Source organism: Strigops habroptila, chromosome Z, assembly GCF_004027225.2.
Source record: "Strigops habroptila isolate Jane chromosome Z, bStrHab1.2.pri, whole genome shotgun sequence".
In the NCBI taxonomy this organism is placed as follows: Eukaryota; Metazoa; Chordata; class Aves; order Psittaciformes; family Psittacidae; genus Strigops; species Strigops habroptila.
In genome coordinates this window covers 94,558,054-94,577,239 of record NC_044302.2, presented here as the reverse complement: position 1 = coordinate 94,577,239, position 19,186 = coordinate 94,558,054, and positions in this window count along the sequence as shown.

Here is a 19,186-nt window from a genome sequence, read left to right as displayed (position 1 = left end):
AGGCAGCATTAAAGCCAATCTGGCCTTCATCTGATAGCCTAATTACCCCCAGCAGCAGCACATCACCCCTATCAGTATCCAATCACCCCCATCAGAGTTCCATTCACAACACAGGTCATGGCCTCAGGCCTCATTCCTACAGCCTGAGAAGATATTCCTTCAAAATGGACACTTACAACACATACATATTTGCATATATATGTGTACACAAAATATAGACACTGACACACAACATTGTCAAAATGTGCATTTTTGGAAAACATGGTTTTGACGGAAACTTTCTCACAAGACCTAGCTCTGACAGCAACCTATTCATGAGCATTATGGAAACAGAGAATATTTTGTATACTGTTTTATTGCCCATTCCTATATTTTCCTTTTCTTTAGTTTTAGAGTAGGTGTTTTGTTTTCAATTTATTGTGATTTTTTAAGAATTTTGATAGACTGGGTTTCTTTTCTTTTTTTTTTCCTTTTTTTTTTATGTTAGAATATCACATTTTAACATATATATATATATAAAAATTTTTAAATGGATGTGAAACCTGCTTTAGAAACAAACTGATAGGCTTTACAAAGACCAGAGACCAGATGGGTCTTAGGTGCTTAGTTGCCTGCTGTAGATTTGAGCCTAAATTCCTAGGTTATGAATGTTCAACCCACCTGATATATAATTTTAATAGGACTAGACATAATCATCCAAAAGCTACTGAAAGACTGCCACCAACTCCAGCAGGCTTTGAATAAGGTACTGAAATGAGGAGCAGAGTGTTTTGTGGTGCTGATGCATTACATAAAATTTAAATCATTATCATGATTACCAAGACTATCCTTTTTTTTCAGTTGCCTATTGTGTAAATATCTCAAAAACCCTGTGGGGTTGAAATGTCTTGGCCTGTTTCATGTTCAGTGTTCATTTTCACTCCAATTATTTCTTATTTGCTTTATCTACACTTATAATCTGCCCATTCCTCCCACTTAACATATACTTTGAACTTTTCAAATGCCTTCTGCTTCTCCTTATTATCTTTGCTTTACCACATTCTTGTCTCTGTCGTCCTATTTTTGATACTTTTTACTAGGATGAATATAGTTGGTATCCATCCTCTATATCTGCCAATTAGATACAGAACTTATACTTCTTTTTTTTTTTACTTCATAATGGTAGATTTTCTGCACTGCTGCTGATATCATTTCACTTCCTGCAAAGTATTCCATATATTAGATTCTCCAAACCAGTCTTAAAAGAGGGGGGAAAAAAGTTACATTAACTTTTGAGAGTCTACTTTCACATACACCCAGAGGAATATTTCATACCTGAATATATTATGATCACTAAAGTAGACCTTGGTTGCGCAACTATTTCTGTCATCCTCTGGCTTATTATCAGAGACCAAGTCCAAAATAGCTTCTGATTGCACTTGCTGCTAAGTACAATTGATAAAGGAGGTGGACAGAGCTGATGAGCATACAGTTCCTCTCTGACCCTCCAGGTATTGTCCAATCATTAACAAAAAGACAGTTTTATCTTTATTGAATGTTTAGCTGTGGGAATAGGAAGCTGGAGATGGAGAAGGAAAATTAACAGGCATATGTAATGAAAGGATTTTTGCTTTATTTTTTCTGTGGTGTTGGTTTTTGGGGTTGTTTGGTTGGTTGGTTTTGGGTTTTCTTTTTCCTCAGAAATCGAGATGCCGTCACTGACTTACTTACATAATCCATTGCCAACATTTATTCTTATTTCAGTTATCTCCATAGTGGTAGTCAAGATGCTTGTATCATTTGTCTCTTCAGGCATAGTATCTTCCCTCTCATATTACTTTAATCAATCATTGTTAGCTTATGTATAGTGCATATCATCGCTGTTTTGTGGTGCGTCAGTCATTCGTGCCAAACAGACCAGCTAGCAGCCCCGAAAGACCTCTTTAAATGGAAATTCTCCTTTGCAAGCTGTTAAGCTTAAATGAGAGCATGAAAATCCTTGCATGAACATCATAACCTTCTGCAGTGTACAAGGCTTTGCTAACCATGATGTCAGCACTTCCCATGCCAATGCTTCTCCAGGTGATGTGGTGATTCTACTCATTGCTCTGCACCTCCGCCATATAAAAATCATTATCCGAGACACAGACTGAGGTCCAGACCTGTGGCAAGACCCAGCTGCCTCCCATCTCACATTAAATGCTTGCCCAAGGCACTTTATTTAACAGTTTATTAGGCTTTAATTTAGCATTCATCGTCTTTTTTGTCAAAATGACATGAGTTTTCTACTGTATGTGTGTTGCTAATAACATGGTAGGCTCTGACTCTATGTTTGGAGCTGTATGAGGTGCAGGAAAAAAACCCAGACCTCTGTAAGACGAGTCTGTGCCAGACTGAAAAACAAAAAAGGAATGGATGCACAGAACTAGGGCTGAAACAAGGTGAAATCCTAATCCATTGAGTCCTTGCAAAACCTCAGTGACTCAAAGCTGCACTTGGATTACAGAGCATGACACTGGAAGAGGAGTGCCTCGTTGCCACTACTTTTGTAACTATGAGTTATTGTTGCTTACAGCCTATTTGGTTTGTGTGGCCCTGTTTTGAAGAGCTAGTTAAAAATTATGCTAATAGCAAGTCTCCTCTGTAACATAACTGAATATAAACTGTCATCTGATTTTCATCTCATGACTTGTGTTTGCCCATTTGCTCTTGTGTTAATAGTCTTCAGTGGAAGAGCTGTGGACTTCATGTAGATGAATTTTGCACCTTAGAATATACTATTCCAGACTCCCAGCCCTGTGCTCTGATTCCAATATTGGCTCTATCTTCTGGGTACATTGTGGAGTTATAGCATATTTCACCATCTGAGAATCTGGCTCAGTGTTTTTATTAAATTCCTTTTGACAGACTGTGCTGTTACATCAAACGCTGAACAACAGGGTGGACATAAATATCCATTTCCACTGTCTCCTATCTCAAAATAATATTTATATTTATTATGCTGATTCTTTCTAGTTGGTCAGTTATGTGATTCAACAGCAATGATGTTCAGACTTCCACCTGTTTGCATTTACTCTATGGCTGCCTAGGGAACAATGGGGAAAATAATGCTCTTGTGAGCCATTCCGTTCACTATGTGTCAAAAAGTAATTTGAATCAAAGAGTCACTAACTTAATTGATGGCGATGGCTCCATCCAAAAAACAACCAAAGAAATTGATGTTGTGCAAATTGCACATATATTGCTCTTGAATTTGTGAGTGTATTCTTGTTTGCCTTGACAACATTTAAATTACATTTTGGACAGCTCAATGTATTACTTAAGATGTGTCTGCATGTGAATTTTTAGCTGCTAACAGGTGCAATAACAGCCTTCCCGTGAAACTGATTCCTGTAACTTCAAGTTCATCTCACCGAGGTTTTGTTTGCTAATCATGGCACATACCAATCATTGCTTAACATCTACCATTTTACCCCCACCCCGCGCCTTTTCAGCAATGCAGCATACATGAAAATACAGTGAGGCAGTGGTTTCCTCTATACAGTTAAACTGGGCGTGATTACCAAAGGTCCAGCAAAGTGCCTGGGAAGGACACACAGTGTTTCAGAGGCTTATTTGATCTCAACTAATTTTAAACACACAGATGAGTTATCTGAAGTCACACTGCAGTTGCCGGAGATTACTGCTATAGCTGGTAGACTGAGACAAGAGACATTCAGAAGGGATTTACTGCAGTTCCTGAATATTTTGGAATTGAACCCATGTCTTTGGTATGGAAGCCAAAAGCCTATTTAACATTTTTTTACAATGGGTTCACTATTCACAAGATATTTTCTTAATAGGAACTCCAGAAGCCAATGACCTAAATTAATGTTTGTCATTTCAGGGACCTTTCAAACACATAGTCATGGTATTTGTTGTAGAAACACCTAATGTAAAATTAATAAAGAATGGGTGAGGAAATAGAGCCGAAAGATAAATGCAACTTATGAAAATTGCAAATTAATGTTGTTTGAGAGATGAATTGTTAATACAAATCTTTCAAGATGTGCATGTGTATGAATGTTTGTGTGTATCAATCCCATTAGAACAGTAACGGTTGTCTTAGACAAGAAAGGTTTTGGAGAAAATTTTTGTCTTCTTTTTTCTTGTTCAAATAGAAAATAAAAACATTAAAAACATGGTTATTTGGTATCGAGGAGCAAAAATCATTACGTATTTTTGTACACATATGCATGTGTGTGCAAAATATGTCTGTCTTGTGACTTCCATTAGATGAATAACCTTACAGAACTAAAAAGCTGAAGTAGCTACAAACACACTTCATATCTTGGATGACTAATATTATATTAACCAAGCTTGAAAGTGTGTAAGTTAAATCACACTTAATTATTCCTCTAGTTTCAACCAGATCTATACCATTTAACTTTCTGTCCAAGCTGTTCGGGTAACAGAAACGTCACCTAATATACAGTTCATTAGGCAAAGAGCAGTGGTTCATTTTTGCCCCATTCCATTAAGAAGTTAGATTAAGCCACTGTACCTGAGACTAAAAGCAGGGGACCAACCCGAGAACAGATTAGTTTCTTCTAGTGACATGAGTGATAAGCCATGTTTGCTCCATACTCAAAGACAAACCACTGAGAACTGTCAGGTGCTTATACTGGTCCTGAACTGAGAAAATTGAATGGACAAGGCAATTCTGTCTTCCAGGAGCAAAAACAAAATACCAACAGCACACTCCTGGGGAGCAATTCCACTTCAAAAACAATCTCCTGAGTGTCTAGTCACGCATAAGAATAGTCCAATTCCTTGAACAGTTCCTCTTTCACAATGATCTGTAATTATCTCATAAAACTGAATACAAACAAGGCATGCAATTTTTTTGTGGGTTTTTTTTTTTCTCTTTTCAAGGACAAATGATGTTTGTACATGAAGGACTTTCAGTCTAAAGCAACTTCAGATCTCTGCACATAGGCCTTACAGAACTTCTAATACCAGATTTTAGAAAAGTTGCACCAATACTTGTTGGTTAAAAATGTTAAGTAACTTCTTTCTTTTTGTAATATTTTTTTTACTCAACCGTTTTCTTTAATTGCTTTCTCTCATCCAGTGAGTTCCTTTGTATCCATATATCATATCAGTATGAACCCTCTATTTATAATGGCATAAACATGCACAGAAATATTCATATACATAGCTCAAATTGGTTTGTTATTTTGCCATTCATTTTTATTTTTGCTGTGGGTGGACTATAAAGTTCTGCTGAAACCAATCAACATAAAATAAAATAAAAAAAAATGGCTTTCTTCCTTCTCAATATTCTCATAATGTTCTATGCATATGAACCACCCTCAGCAAAAAAAAAAAAAAAAAAAGATATTACTAGCTTTCCATGCCTGCAAGCAAATACTGATTGGCTTAACAACAGCAGCAAAATATATATAATTAATTTTAAGCATCCCTCCCTCCCCAAAACAGAAAATCATAATGTATCAGTTTGGGGCATTAATGTATCTGATAGAGTATTCTGAGTTCCCACAATGCTCCATCTGCTGATAAAGCTCCACTAGAACTGACTGTGAGGCAACATATTTGAACTCCCTAGAGGCAGCTGAGGCACATTAAGATGCCATTAATGTCCATTTTACGTGTCTGAGCTCTTCCTCTGAGTTGGGCTTCATTTGTAAAAAAGTGACTGTGGGGCTATTTCCATCCAGATGTCACAGTGTGTATCTATCTGTATTTGTTTATGGTATTTAATAATATCTTCTGGCTGGGCAGAATAGTCTTAGAATGCAGTGTATTGTTTTCAGACAAAAGTGGTAGCTGCCATATGAATATGCAATGCTTTAATGCACTAAAATTAAAAGAAAAAAAAAGGAAAAAAGTGCCACTCATAGATGAAGAGGATGAAAGAAACCAGTAGCAGCATTGTTAGGTTTTTAAAATAAGATTTTAATGAGAAAGAATTAGGCCTTGATCCAACATAAATTGGACTACTTACATGCTTAAATTAAGCATGTGTTTAAACTGAGCACAAGTGCTTTGCTACCTGGGGATTTGATGAAGATCTGTTATAAGAAATGTCTTGTAAAACATGAGGACACAATTGGCTAGTATTCTGAACCAAGGTAGGTTGCTACTTACTCTATATCTGTTTCTTCTGTTGGCTTCTGCTGGCTTGTCTGATCAGCTTTTCCACGTATGCTTGCACCCTCTCGCTTACACGCATAGGGCAAAACATGACTTCTTCTGAACCAGTGGGCCTTGCCTTTTGCTCTCCTGTGGGCAGTCAGGCTGAGAAATGAATTGCTGGAGGCAATGTTACAATTTGTTTTTCTTGCCAGTGGAAATGTTAGTGGCAGCAACTTCTAACAGTTACATACAATTTATTAGAGAATCTCCAAAGCACTGTGTTGCCTTTGACTACAGATAAGGCACCACCCAGCTAAAAGATCAAAATCAGTTATCTTTCTCTTAATTCCTATTCTATAATAGTGTATTCAGGATTAGAAGCTGATGAGGCTAATGTCAAAGCAGACTGAAGTAATGAATCTGTTTTCACTTTGGTGTAACTTTGAGTCTTTAGGCTTCAGGGTTTTTGCATTTCTCAGTAGCTGTGGGAACCAGAAGCTTAATCTTTAGCACTACGCAGTAATAGAACTGATTCCTGTACCATCACTGGCTTGCAAAGGTCTTTAACAGAAGCATAACGTACTACAAAGCTTATGGTACACCCCCATCAATACTGTAATAACCTGCAGAAGTCAAGGGAAGACTAGTCTTGGATTTGTCTGAACTCCTAACAAAAAAAGGTACTCAGCAGTGCAAGTAAGGTATGAGCAAATTACTCTTTCACAAGTAAATTGCCTAGGTTTGTGATTGAATCTCCTGACAGTCTTGGTAAAGCAGTATGCCTCACCTTGCTGACTTGTAAACTGCAGGTATCTTTGCATACCCGGTTTTGAAAAGGACTTTGAGAACCATATTAGAAAAACTGCAGAGCGATCCTTGAGCTCTAGACCTGAAGAAGAATCTGGTTTTGTCAGACATGGCTATATGACTCAAGGAGGAATAGTTCTGATATTTTATCACTGGAGGCATTACACGCAGGTTGATCGCATAGTAGCTTCAGGCAAGCCTTGGTGCTCTATGGATTTTGATTCCCTGTGCCATTCTGATGCAAGCGGAGAAGATGCATGCAGCAAAAAAAGAAAAATCTTCTTCTTCCTCTTAATGATGCCAAATGTGAACAGTGCAATAAAGTACATGTGAAGCCATATTAACTTCTTTCCAAAATGAGGTGCACAGAAACCGAGAAGTGCCCATCACACAGTATGAATATGCAAGTAGTCATTACAAGAACCATCCTCCCAAATGTGGCAGCAAAGCTTTGGAGGTCTGACGAAGATGATTTCATGCCATCTGCCACCTGCTTCTGAAGGATAATGGCTGGCTGGTGTGTACAAGGCTTGTTCTAAATGTTATCATACTGTCTTCTTTCTTAAATTATGTGGCTAAAATGAGCCTGTCTTTGTTTTATTTCAATTGACACCAGATGCAAGGACTTGGATTTGGGTTTTCTGTTTTGCAAACATAGGCTTGGCAAAGAGAAAGGAGGAATGATAGGCAAAGCAGCTCAGATAGCAGAAGCAGCACTTCTGATAAGCCTTCACTTAAATTTAATCTTTAAAAAAAAACCCAACAAAAAACCCAAAAAACGCAACACAAACAAAACCCCAGGATTTTACATCACCCTGACTGGTATTAAAGGAAGAAAGAATCATGTTGTTCCAGGTGTTTTGTTATTTTTGTTGCTGCTAACAATATTGATCATCATTAGGAAAAGTCAGGCCTAAAATGCATTCTCTCTGCCAGCCTAGCCCACTGGACAAGTTTATCAGAATTTATTGTAATATTAAGAGTAGCAGCAATCAAAAACAATTTAGTTGTTTAACTTAACCCTTTAATTCTCTTTTACATTATGCTAGGACAAAGATGTTTCTTCATTTCACATTAGCTTTTAAAATTTATTTATTTTAACCAATTATCACAGTAAAGCATGAGGCATTTGGTAACATCTGGCTTACCCAGGAAATCCGAAAGGATAGTTCGATCCTCAACAAGATAAGAATAGTTCACATTCCTTTAACAAATACGCCATGGACACTTTCCCAAATTCCACAATTTAAAATCAACATTAGACTCACCATTAGCATCTAATCTTGAAGCAACTGTTAGAGAAAAGGAAATAAGAGAAACATCTAGCTGGTATCCCATCTGCATGCAGGACATGGACTGTTTGTAATATAATTGGAAAACATTGTCTACACTAAAATGCACTAGGCAAGCACAGCCATCTTTCTTCACCTTTCATTGTTTGTCAGGGGCTCACGAGGGGGAACAAGCTGAGAATGACCAACCAGCACAGGCAATACCTTCACTGACAGGGCAGTCTTATGGGGTCCTGACATGACAAGTAAAGATGAGGACTGGTAACACTGCAAAGGGATAAATCAGATCCAGGCTCTATTCATGCATCGCTTCAGGATGAAAAAGAGATGGAGCTAGAGACAAGGCTGGACATAAGCCATGACATATGTCTGAGGGGTCTATCCAGAAGATGAGCCACCAACAGCTCAGGTCTGAGGTCCACTCAGGAGGCAGCGACTGGTGTCCAGGAGAGAGAGGGATCAGGACTCCTGCGCTATCATGGTATTTGAGTAGGATTCTTGGGTAAGTTTGCTCAGGGCTATTGAGTACCATTGATGCCTTCAGGATCCTGATAGCCCCTGTAGGACTAATCTTATACTTGTGCAGCAGAGAACCAAGCTGTTTCCCAAAGATTGCTTGGGCTGCAGGTAGATGGCAGTGGCAGTGCCACCTCGTATTCTCTGCAGTCTGCCTGTGACAACCTCTGGGAGTAGCCATGGTTCCTTTCTCATTTACAGATCTAAGTTCCCTTCTCTTGGAAGCAAGGCTGTTGGGTATGTACTCGGACTCTCAGCATCTCTGTTGCCTAAGGGACTTCATGGCCAAGCTGAGGTGAAGACTTCACGTGTTAGAGTATCCAGCTCATAGATTGACTATGGCATTAATGGATTAATTTCTTTTTCTATCTCAAATATTCATTTTGTTTCTCTTTTTTATTCTTAAAGAATAATGAATAAGGCTGAGTCAGGGTACCTGATAGAAGTTAAATCCCCTTTAAAATCAGTGTAGGGCATTTTAGGGCATCACAGAGATGTCACTCACAGAATATCTTGGACTACATGTTAACATGAGATGTGGAAATTATCATGAGAGGAGGAAAAAAAAAGTAAGGATATTTTGCCTTTTTTTTCCTAAAGGAACTTAAAAAGGTAGGCAAGTAAAGCACTGCAGAAAATAACTGTATAATTCTGTTATATGCACTGTATACAGAGCCTGACCATTAATGTAACAGAGTTCATGGACTCTAATAAAGAGGAAATTACTCTATATTTCAGCACTGTGTTTGCAGAATTCCTTCTCATGTTTACAATCAGTGGGTAGCTATTGAACTTGCAAAGCTTTTTTTCCCTCTGTCTAGCAGTCTGCCACAGTGAGGCATATTACTATGGGATGTACAAGTAAATTTAAAGTAAGAAGCATTTCTCTTAAATGCTTGCAATTTTCTGGTTCCTCGGCCCCTAGCAAATGTCTTGTTCTGTTCAACTAATATTTACACATTTTTCTATACAGTTGGTTTTGTATTATTTTTATTATTTTTCTTTTCCAAGGTCAGGTTTTTCCAGAGAAGCTTTAGCTGTAGAAATAGATTATCCAGATGTATACAAATGAGCTTCTCCTTAAGTTCAAAGTCACTTGTAAATAAGGGAGATGTGGCATTTTCCCCTCAGCTGCTACTAAAGCCTTACAAATCTCATAAGCTCAAGATATATCCCTGGTCTAAACATCATGTAAAAGTCCCATCTTTTCAAGGAAATAGAACTTCCTTTGCTGACTCGCCCAAACAAAAAGTTGTAAAGGGAACCTCCAGCCTTCCTCTAGGATAGCAGTTAGCAAGGATATTAAATTTGTATACTGTGAGCTAAGTATTTATTTATACATATATATATGCATGCACATAAATTTCTCTGTTGCTACTTCTGCAACAATAAAATGGCTACCTAGATATAATTAAGGTCACAGGTTTAAGTACCATCTGAGGAATTGCAAAGTGCAAAATAACAGCATACAATAAGTCAGTCAGAAGGAGAATAAAAGGGAGAGGGAAAGGTGGACTTTAAGACACAGAGGTAGAAAGAAGAAGGATTTTCAATTGGTAAATGCTGCCTTCTGTAATATTTTTATTTTCAAAATTTGCACAAACAGAACAGTACCTTAATGGATGGGAAAGTAATCATAAAAAAACAAACCAGAACCAAACCAAACCAAAATCCAACCATGAAACACAATTAATTTTATTTCTTTGAGGAAGAAAAATACAATTCTATGGAAGGACATCTGAAAAGTGCAGTAGACACATCATATAAACCAGAGGAATAGTATGTGAATAAAAAACTTCAGTCATGGTTTGTTTTAAAGCACAACACAGTCCAGTTGAGCTGCAGTCTGAAATTTGCTTAATGGCTTATATGTCTCATTCTCATCCTTTATTAATGTTCATTTCCACATTCAGAAACTCTTTCCTTTTTCCCCTCCTCCCTCTCCCCTCCTCTCCCAGTAAGGTTATTGGAACAATTCACAGATCTTCTACTTTTTCTATGTTAAAGCCTCATTCCTAAAGGCCCACACTTGCCTAGTGGATATGTAGTTTAATTAAAAGCAATATATCTTTCTTTTTTTTTTTTCTTTCCCTCTAATCTCTATCTATAGGCTTGTCCTTGGAGTTTTCATTCTTCAGGGCAAAGTGAATGGAATTTGCCTGGGATATACCTAGTAAATTTAAGACACTAAATATAACAAAAATAAGGATTTTTTATTATTATTATTATTTTAGTGTAAACCTTTAAAAGGGACACTCAACCACGAGGAGGAACAAATGGGTAAGAATTCTTTAAAAATTGTCCCCAAGACTGCTTAATCTTTACCTTGAAAAACAACAGGTCAGTCCTTCTAAAATCAAATACAGCCTTAGTGAAGTCAATGGGAAAGTTGCTATTGGCTTCAAAGAAAGAAAGGTTTCACCTTCTTTCTGAAAATGTAAGGTCCTTTGTTACTGTAAGTCAGTGTCACTGCCCTGACTTAAAATCAATAGTGCTCCTCTGATTCACACTTCCTCCATATGCCTCTATTTTCACACTGCCCGCTGTATGAATCAGGACACATTCGTGCAACTTTTCTCTGGGAAAGTTAAGTCTTTCTGTGTGGGAACACTCTGGATGATAAGGAAGCACTTCACAACACACCAGCTCATTCCTCTCTCCCATGCTAGTGGCACAGTTCTCAGAAGAGACAAATACAGCATTTTCGAGATGGAGAAGTCTGTTCTTTGTTGTTCTGATTTTGCTGAAGGGAAGGACATTGATGGAAAACAGGAAAGAATCGGGGCAGGGTGGTAGTGGAGAGGAGTTAGACCATCAGGATGAATTAGGGCTTCAGGAGACAAGTTACAAGATATCTGAAAGTGTAGACTGACAACATTCAACAGCAAAGAGCCTAAGAGAAACCAGAAGAGGCAAGAACACCAGGAGATTGCTGGTAAGACATGTTCTTCATGTTGTAGAGGAGAAGTCCAGGGCATGCAGCCATTTTCTTTGCACAGGAGATGGTTTTTTTTCATCTATAATTTATTTTGTGTCCAACCAGCAGGTAGCACCCAGGTATGGAAGTGATGTGGCATGTCCTCTGTTTGACTTCTCAGCAGTGGCGGGGTCAGCTAAGATGTTTTGTGTTATTTTTATATCACTTGTCCTCTTTACAAGATATTTGGAAAGCCTTTTACTAATATAGAGAAGACCCTGGTCAGGAATGATGAAAATTATTACTCTCAGTAGGGGGAACAATGTTCACATTCTGATCACCTTAAACTTCTGGGAGCACATCCAATGCTATAGCTGGAGACTGAGAAAGTGTGCGCCAAGATCTTCAAGTCAGGTTTGAAGTCCTTATTTAAGCAGGTAAAAAAAGCAGTCAAATTTTCAGCAGTGATATGCTAGGTAGGCAGGATCTTTCCAAGGCAGCGCATTTATTTAGGTATTAGAATTTGGGTTGAAAATACTACCTCCATGCCATCAGGTTGGAACAAGTCATTGACCAAGTTTCAAAAAGAAATAGAGGCCAGGTCAGTGTCTGCAAATGATACTGAACGACAGGATACAATGTCTTACTTAGAAGATTCATCTTTTCAATACACAGAACACCAGCAGGAACGTTAACAGCCTTTCAACCTGACAATTAATGGAGGTGCACTTTTAGCAGCAGAAGTATCGCTGTGGTGCTCCCTGTTTTTTATCAGAGTTGAGCACTGCTGAGACGGGTGTTTAAGCAGATCCTTAATATAACTGCAAATGTTGCTGCTTCCCCCTGTAGAACTAAATTTACTTGTGTTACTACTTTTTCCCCCAACTACTGTACTGCCAATAGACCTAAACAAAGAATGGGATCTGAACTCTGAAAAGAAAATGATCCTGCCAGATGGGCTGACAATTTATAGTTAGAATAGGCAAGTGAATACTGTCAGTCCTATTACACAAGCGGGGAACTCATTAAACATCGTGCCCTAGATTATATAATTATTTAGGGGTAGAACTACGGGTTGAACCCAGATCTCCTCTATCCCAACTGAGTGCATTAGCCACTGTGTATAATAAGGCCAGAAAAGGCAATTTGAAGCAGGAAAGAAAAGGAATCAAGGGAGCAAGCAGCAGAATTGTTAATGTAGCTGTGGTTTTGCATATGTGTGAAAAAGGAGAGCAAGGGTCATTCTGCAGAGACATAAAAAGAAAATAATAAAGATTGGAAAGTGACTCAGGAAATAACTGCAAAAAGATGGAGCAATTAGCCTTTTTCTATTTTCTTTCTTTGTATTATTCTTCTAAACTTTATTGATTTTTTTTTTAACTGTGTAGATACAACGTTTTATTTTTTGTTTTATTATAACACTCACCATCTCTTCAAATTCCGATTGATCTGGCTTTTGCTTTAATCATTCAATTAATACAGCTCCAGAAAAACACAAGGAAGATGTACCTAATGCTGAGAAAAAAGCACCATACAGACATAGCTGTGCTTATGGCCCTGTTGGAGGCTTTTTGATTATGCCTAACTACTGCGATCAATACTTGATGACTTTTAAAAACACACATATTGGGTGAAATGTAAATGGTGACTTTTTTTTTTTTCTCTATAGGTTTTATTTAAAACTAATTTTCTCCATTCTACTTGAATCACACAAATGAAAATCTCAAGTGCTTTCTTCTGAACGACAAGAAAAGAGAGAAACATTTAGCCATAATTAAAGCACAGGTATATGGGGACATATGTGTGTGTGGAGTTTTTGTATGGGATATGGTGGATGTATTCCCATAGTATCAGAAGAGGAACACTGAACCCTGGCAGGACTCAGGTGCTTTATAATTCTCCATGCTACAGCAGTAGTCCTTGTATGTATTACAGGAACTAAAACAAAGCTGAAAAATCAGGTATGAAAAAAGGTGGTGAGCATGGCTGAGTTTTCTCTGCCGTTCAAAGGGAGTTTTATTCAAAGTTTTATTCAACCCTCTTTCCCCTCCTGCTCCACCCCAAAAAAAGTTTCACAAAAATGTAAGCCAAAACCTTTACAGAAAATTAATGATGTGTTCAGCCTCCAATTCTTTCCTCAGACCACCAGCCCCCATATGAAATTGGAATTCCTGATTGGTTCATTGTTTTGTTTTGTTCTCTTTCTCCCAGTAAATGTTGAAAAAAATATCCAGTGAACCTTTTAAGTAAGGTTAAGTAACCATTACTGAACTCATGTTCCCTTAAAAGGGGACAAGACTCTCCATTCTCCAGTCTGTAGCTGTCCAGAGTGACACCTCCTATATCTTCCCCTAAACCCCCAGTACTGTGCACTTCCAATTATTGCCCTTGTGTTGGATGCAATGTGAGACCTCATATCACTAGCATATTACACACACTGTCATTCCTTACAGGTAAACCTGAGAGCCATGTCGCACGGAGAACTTCAGCTCTCCCTGACGCTTCTGGAAAAGTCTTCCTTTCCCTTTGCCCAGCATTCAGATGGATAGAGTGAGCTTGTAGGTGTCCTTCCCTTCACTCTTTCAGCTTCAGCAGTGATTATCTTTCCCATTTTCTTTTATTTTGCATCTTTGCATGTCAGCTGTGACATGCTGTGCTGCTGCTCCCCATTTCATGATGGTAGAGCTGCGTAATTGTGCATGGAGGATGTTTTGATGTTTTCAGGTTTCTTTCTTTTTTTTTTTTTTTTAATGTTATTATTATTTTTAGCTGAAACAGAGGCTGCCATGAAGAACAAATACAATTCTGCTTGCTTGGTCAGCTAGTAAAATTGTGGGCCAGAAAAAGATGGGAAAAAAATATATATACTGTTTCTTAAGCCAGGCTTCAATTTCTCTTGGGCAGAGACTGTGTTATACAGAGACATTTAATTTTGATCTCAGTGAAGACCTGAACAGAGTTTAAACACCTTTGTTAAGCAAAGGACTATCTAGTCCCATCTCCTGTCTGCAGCTATGATGAGAAGGAGATGTCCGTGTATGGGAATAGGAATTGACAAGTTTATAAAGACATATAGAAAGAGCGAGCATATAAGAATAGGGGGAGCACACATACCCCTGGAGACTCTCCCAACTTCCAACAGTTTGCTGTTTAACTCTGGTGAGACAGAAATATCTGTTAGATTCAACAAGGCTAAGCACCAGGTCCCACACGTGGGTCATCTCCACAAGTATGTCCAGCTTCCCTGAGAATTCATGCCAACTTTTACACACTAGCTTTCTGTTGTAAAGCAATGCTTGAGTAATCTCTGCACAGCTTCTTTTTGTTTGCTGTGAACTTGCAGCTCTCTGTCTTCATTGAATGTTCTCTCTAGTTCATCTCTAAAAAGATCGCCTAGACTCAGCTGTTTTAGGATTTCTAAGCATCTTCACCAATCCACTTACTTTTAAGTTACAATGGAGCCTTCTTTAGGGGACAAAGATATCTCTAAGATCCTCTCCAGTGCAGACTAACAAGCAGTTTAGATATCAAGCTCTACAGCACCTGAAGAAGAACTACCTGAAAATGCACAGTACAGACCTGCGTGCCAGCATGCCCTGGCACAGCCGCTGCACAGGCTGTATGCAAGGCACTTATGCGGGTGTCTGCTGCAGGAGGCAGAGCCCATCAGGCATTTGGTGGCTGCCTTTTCTGTAGGTACAGATGCAGCCAACAGATTTCCTCTTGACTCCCCTCCACCTCAGAGAAGCCAGTTTTAGAGCATGCTTGAAGCCAATTTGGTGCCTAAAGAATGATTTCCACCACCAGGAGTTGCCAGGCTGTAGGTGAGTGAATAACAGCCCTGTGCCAATTTCTCCTCTATCATAAGAAATCATCACTTGTTTACTTGACAGAGCTACAAGTGTAAACAGCTGTACATTTCAGTGCATACAAGATGTTACAAGTGTAAAACAGCAGCCATGCATATTATGTGTTTCAGGGCTCTACAGGTTCACTACCGCTTTCCATCAGAAAAGAGAGTGTAATGTGATTTGCAGGGAGAGGAGGATGCCTATCCTCAGCTGAACTGTGGTGAGCACATGCAGGCAGGGAAGAGGCGATCTGCTGAGTTTTCCAGTGTTCGTGCCGCTCCAGAGCCAGGGACTTAGCTGGCGGTCAGCAGCAACGTTACTGTCACAGTGTCACCTGTCAAATTGTCTCTGCAGGAATAATGGTGACTGGATGCCGTGGTCATTAGTGGGTGGTTAAAACCTAGTAGATGCAGGCAAAGAGAGTCTGAGCTCGCAGCTGGGTTTACCCCCATGTAATGCCACTTAGTTCAGGTAAACCACTCCTGATTGGCATCACAGACTAAATTATCTGTCTAAAGGGGTGGAAATGAAATGTGACTGTGCCAGAGTGCTGAAAAATGATGTCCTTTCCAGGTGAAATGCAGTTCTTTGTGAATAATAACAATCTGCATTGAGTAGATACTAGATGCTCCTGATTAATTAAAGTTCTATTATGCTTATCCAAAGCACACTGAAAAAAAAAGGACCTACTGACTTAGTAAGCTTTTGCTTTTAATGGCAAGCATTGGTAACAGACTGAGAGGGATCCGGGTGGAGAGAAGGGGTTATTTGGAATATGTGATTATGTGCATATGTGTTGCTGAGAAGCAACAGCAAGTAAGCCTCAGAAAAAGGTATCCTGTAATCCAAAATACTTTTAGGCAAAAAATATGAGCAAAACCAGCAAATAAATACTCAAAGAAATGAGTACACTTCTTAGCAAATACCTCCTTACTTTTAATTAGAACAAAAGAAAATAAGAGGTGTCTGTCAAGACTGGGACCTTGCCTCTGGGGGTGTTCAGTAATAGATGCTTTGAAACCAATGCCTGGAGCCAGTGATCTTTTTCTCATTGTGCCCATGTCTCTTTTGACACTCAGCAAATTACTTTTTCACCTGAGATTACAACCAGACCTGTCCTTCAAAAATTCACCTTTATGAAACTTTCATATTTTTTCACCCTGCTTTAAAAATGAATATTGGATTACAAGAACGGTGGAAATCAGTTTATTTCCACTGATTTCAGTGAAGTACTACTAGTTTGCGCCAGCTGAATATTTGGCTCTCAGTTCTTACAAAACCTCAGTTGCCAATCATTGAAGGAAAAAAAAAAGCCACAGAGTCATAGAAACCTATAATAGGCCTGTAAAGGACCTTTGTCTATGAAGTCTCATATTTTTAAATGTAAACTGTTGCATTATGGCAATTAAAACATGGACAGAAACCAACTACTTCACTCTCTTGCTCTCATTTAGTGTATCTTCACATCGTATAAAAGAGCTCAAAACACTTCACCGTTTTTCTATCTATAATTTTCCAAAACTATTTCCTCTATTTCCTATTCCTTTTTACAATTTTCACCTCTGTAATGACATTCTGGGTGACCCACCACTGCACTTCTAAACCTCACCTTCCTTCTTTCTGACCAAGTCCTGTTAATCATACCTAAGCTAATAATAGCAGTGTTAATAACACCTTCTGATACAATATCCTCCTCCACAGGTCTTCTATGTTCTTCAGGTGGCTAATGTCTTGTTAAAACTTTTTTTACTTATTAATTTTGTCTGTGACAGAGCTTGATTAGCTTCTAAATTACCCTGTTCCTATTTTTAGTGCACTATGCCCCTACCCTTCACACACAGTTTAATCCCAAAGTATTAATTTGTCTCTATATAATGCTGACTTGTCTTTCTCCAGGTATCCTAAATCTTCCTGGTTTTGTTTGAGGTCCATCTACCTTTGTTTTAACTCTTATTACCTTTCTCGTTACTTTTACTGCTCTCTGTTCTCCATTGACGGGCACAATTGCTTTGCAACAGCCACGGGTAGTGCTGGAGAGGTGAAGGGTCAGGTTCACTCTTTGAAAGAACTCACCTCACGTTCTGCTTAAATTAGCCATTGCAATAACGCACTGAGTTGAGAGAGGGAGGGAGAGGGAATTTTTATGTCTCTAATAACTTCAGGGTAAGTTGTGAACTCAGCTATCTGCAGAAGGAAGAGTCTGAAGAAGCTTCTCTTTGCTACCACTTCCCCCCACATTGTTACTTGTTAGACATGTTGTCTTGCAAGCAGGAGATGGGACATAGCCAGCAGTCACAAGGTCTTAGTGACAGTCACTTAGCCAAATGGTCCCTCAGTGAGGAACAGTCTGTAAGAAGCAAGCTGCTTCTCCAGCTTACTTGTCCTGAGGTAATCAGAATGCAACTATGCAGAAAGGGGAGTCAGGACACTTAATGATTTGCAGAGTATCATACTGGTGTAACTTTTTACCTATGGTGTGATCTTTTTCCTTTTTGAACCTATACCAGATCAAATTCTATCATTGTGTGCATTTCTTGCAATACTGTTTGTATGGTTTCAATTATAAAAAAATAATGTTGTGACTTCTTAAATAGAATCAACTGGGATGAAGTGAAGAAAGAATGGAAGGAAGAAAAGGAAAAGGAGCATTAAGAAGAAGATTAAGAGGAAGAAGAAGGAAAAAGATAGAGGCCAGAAACCTAGTACAGTCTTGATCTCCTTCCTGCCCCTTAAATCTGGTGGATGTCCATGGAACCCCATGAGGTCATTAGATTGGACTGACAGCAGTATTTGAGGCAGTGTTGGTAATGGGTCTGGAAACTTAGATTTATATTCAGATTTGTCCAGTTTCTGGCAGAGCATCAGTGGAAATCTGACCAGATGGCTTATGTTGCTACCTTGCTTCCTCCTCCAGAACCCTGTAAATAAATGTATATGGGACACCCAAGCCAGATTTGCTTCTGGAGTTCATTCCATCCAAAAATTAACCAGACATCAAGATGAGCAACTTTTGAAATTTAGTGTAGCATGAATCTTGTAATTTTTAAGTCTTACTAGTACAGCTGTGGGATGTTCTGCTGTCTCTGCAGGTCCTGCCAAGTCACCACAAACTCACCACCAAATGCTTCCTCCAGTCTATCACACTAGAAAAGATATGTATAGTCACTTCAAACACTTGTTCTTTTTATGATGGATGCTGAATGAATAAGGTTTTCTTGCTTCAAACATGTTCTTTACTGGGGAGAAAAAAAAAAAAAAGGAGAGAAAAAGAGGTATCAGAGCTGTAATATGTAATATATGGGATTTCAATCTAAAATTGATGTGGGAGCCTAAAAAGCATTTCATGTGAGTTCCAAAGAAGGAAACAGTGGAAATCTGGTGTTATCTTACCACATCTAACGGGAATAGGTGCGGAAAAGACCAGGATGAAGAAGCAAAGCCACAGAACACAGAAGAGAAAACATCTCAGGCTAAGAGCTCCTGGGCTTTCATGTTCCATCTTAGCAGTGTGCCTGCACAGTTCCCATTCTGGTTACTTTAGCAGCAGCTGTCTCAAGCCCACGCACATTCTTGAAGCAATGGTAACATATGCCCGTATCTCATTGCAACATATGATGTGCTGTGGCAGGAGGCATCTGACTGGTCATAAGCGTATCCTTCATACTTTTTTCCTCTCTACATGGCCT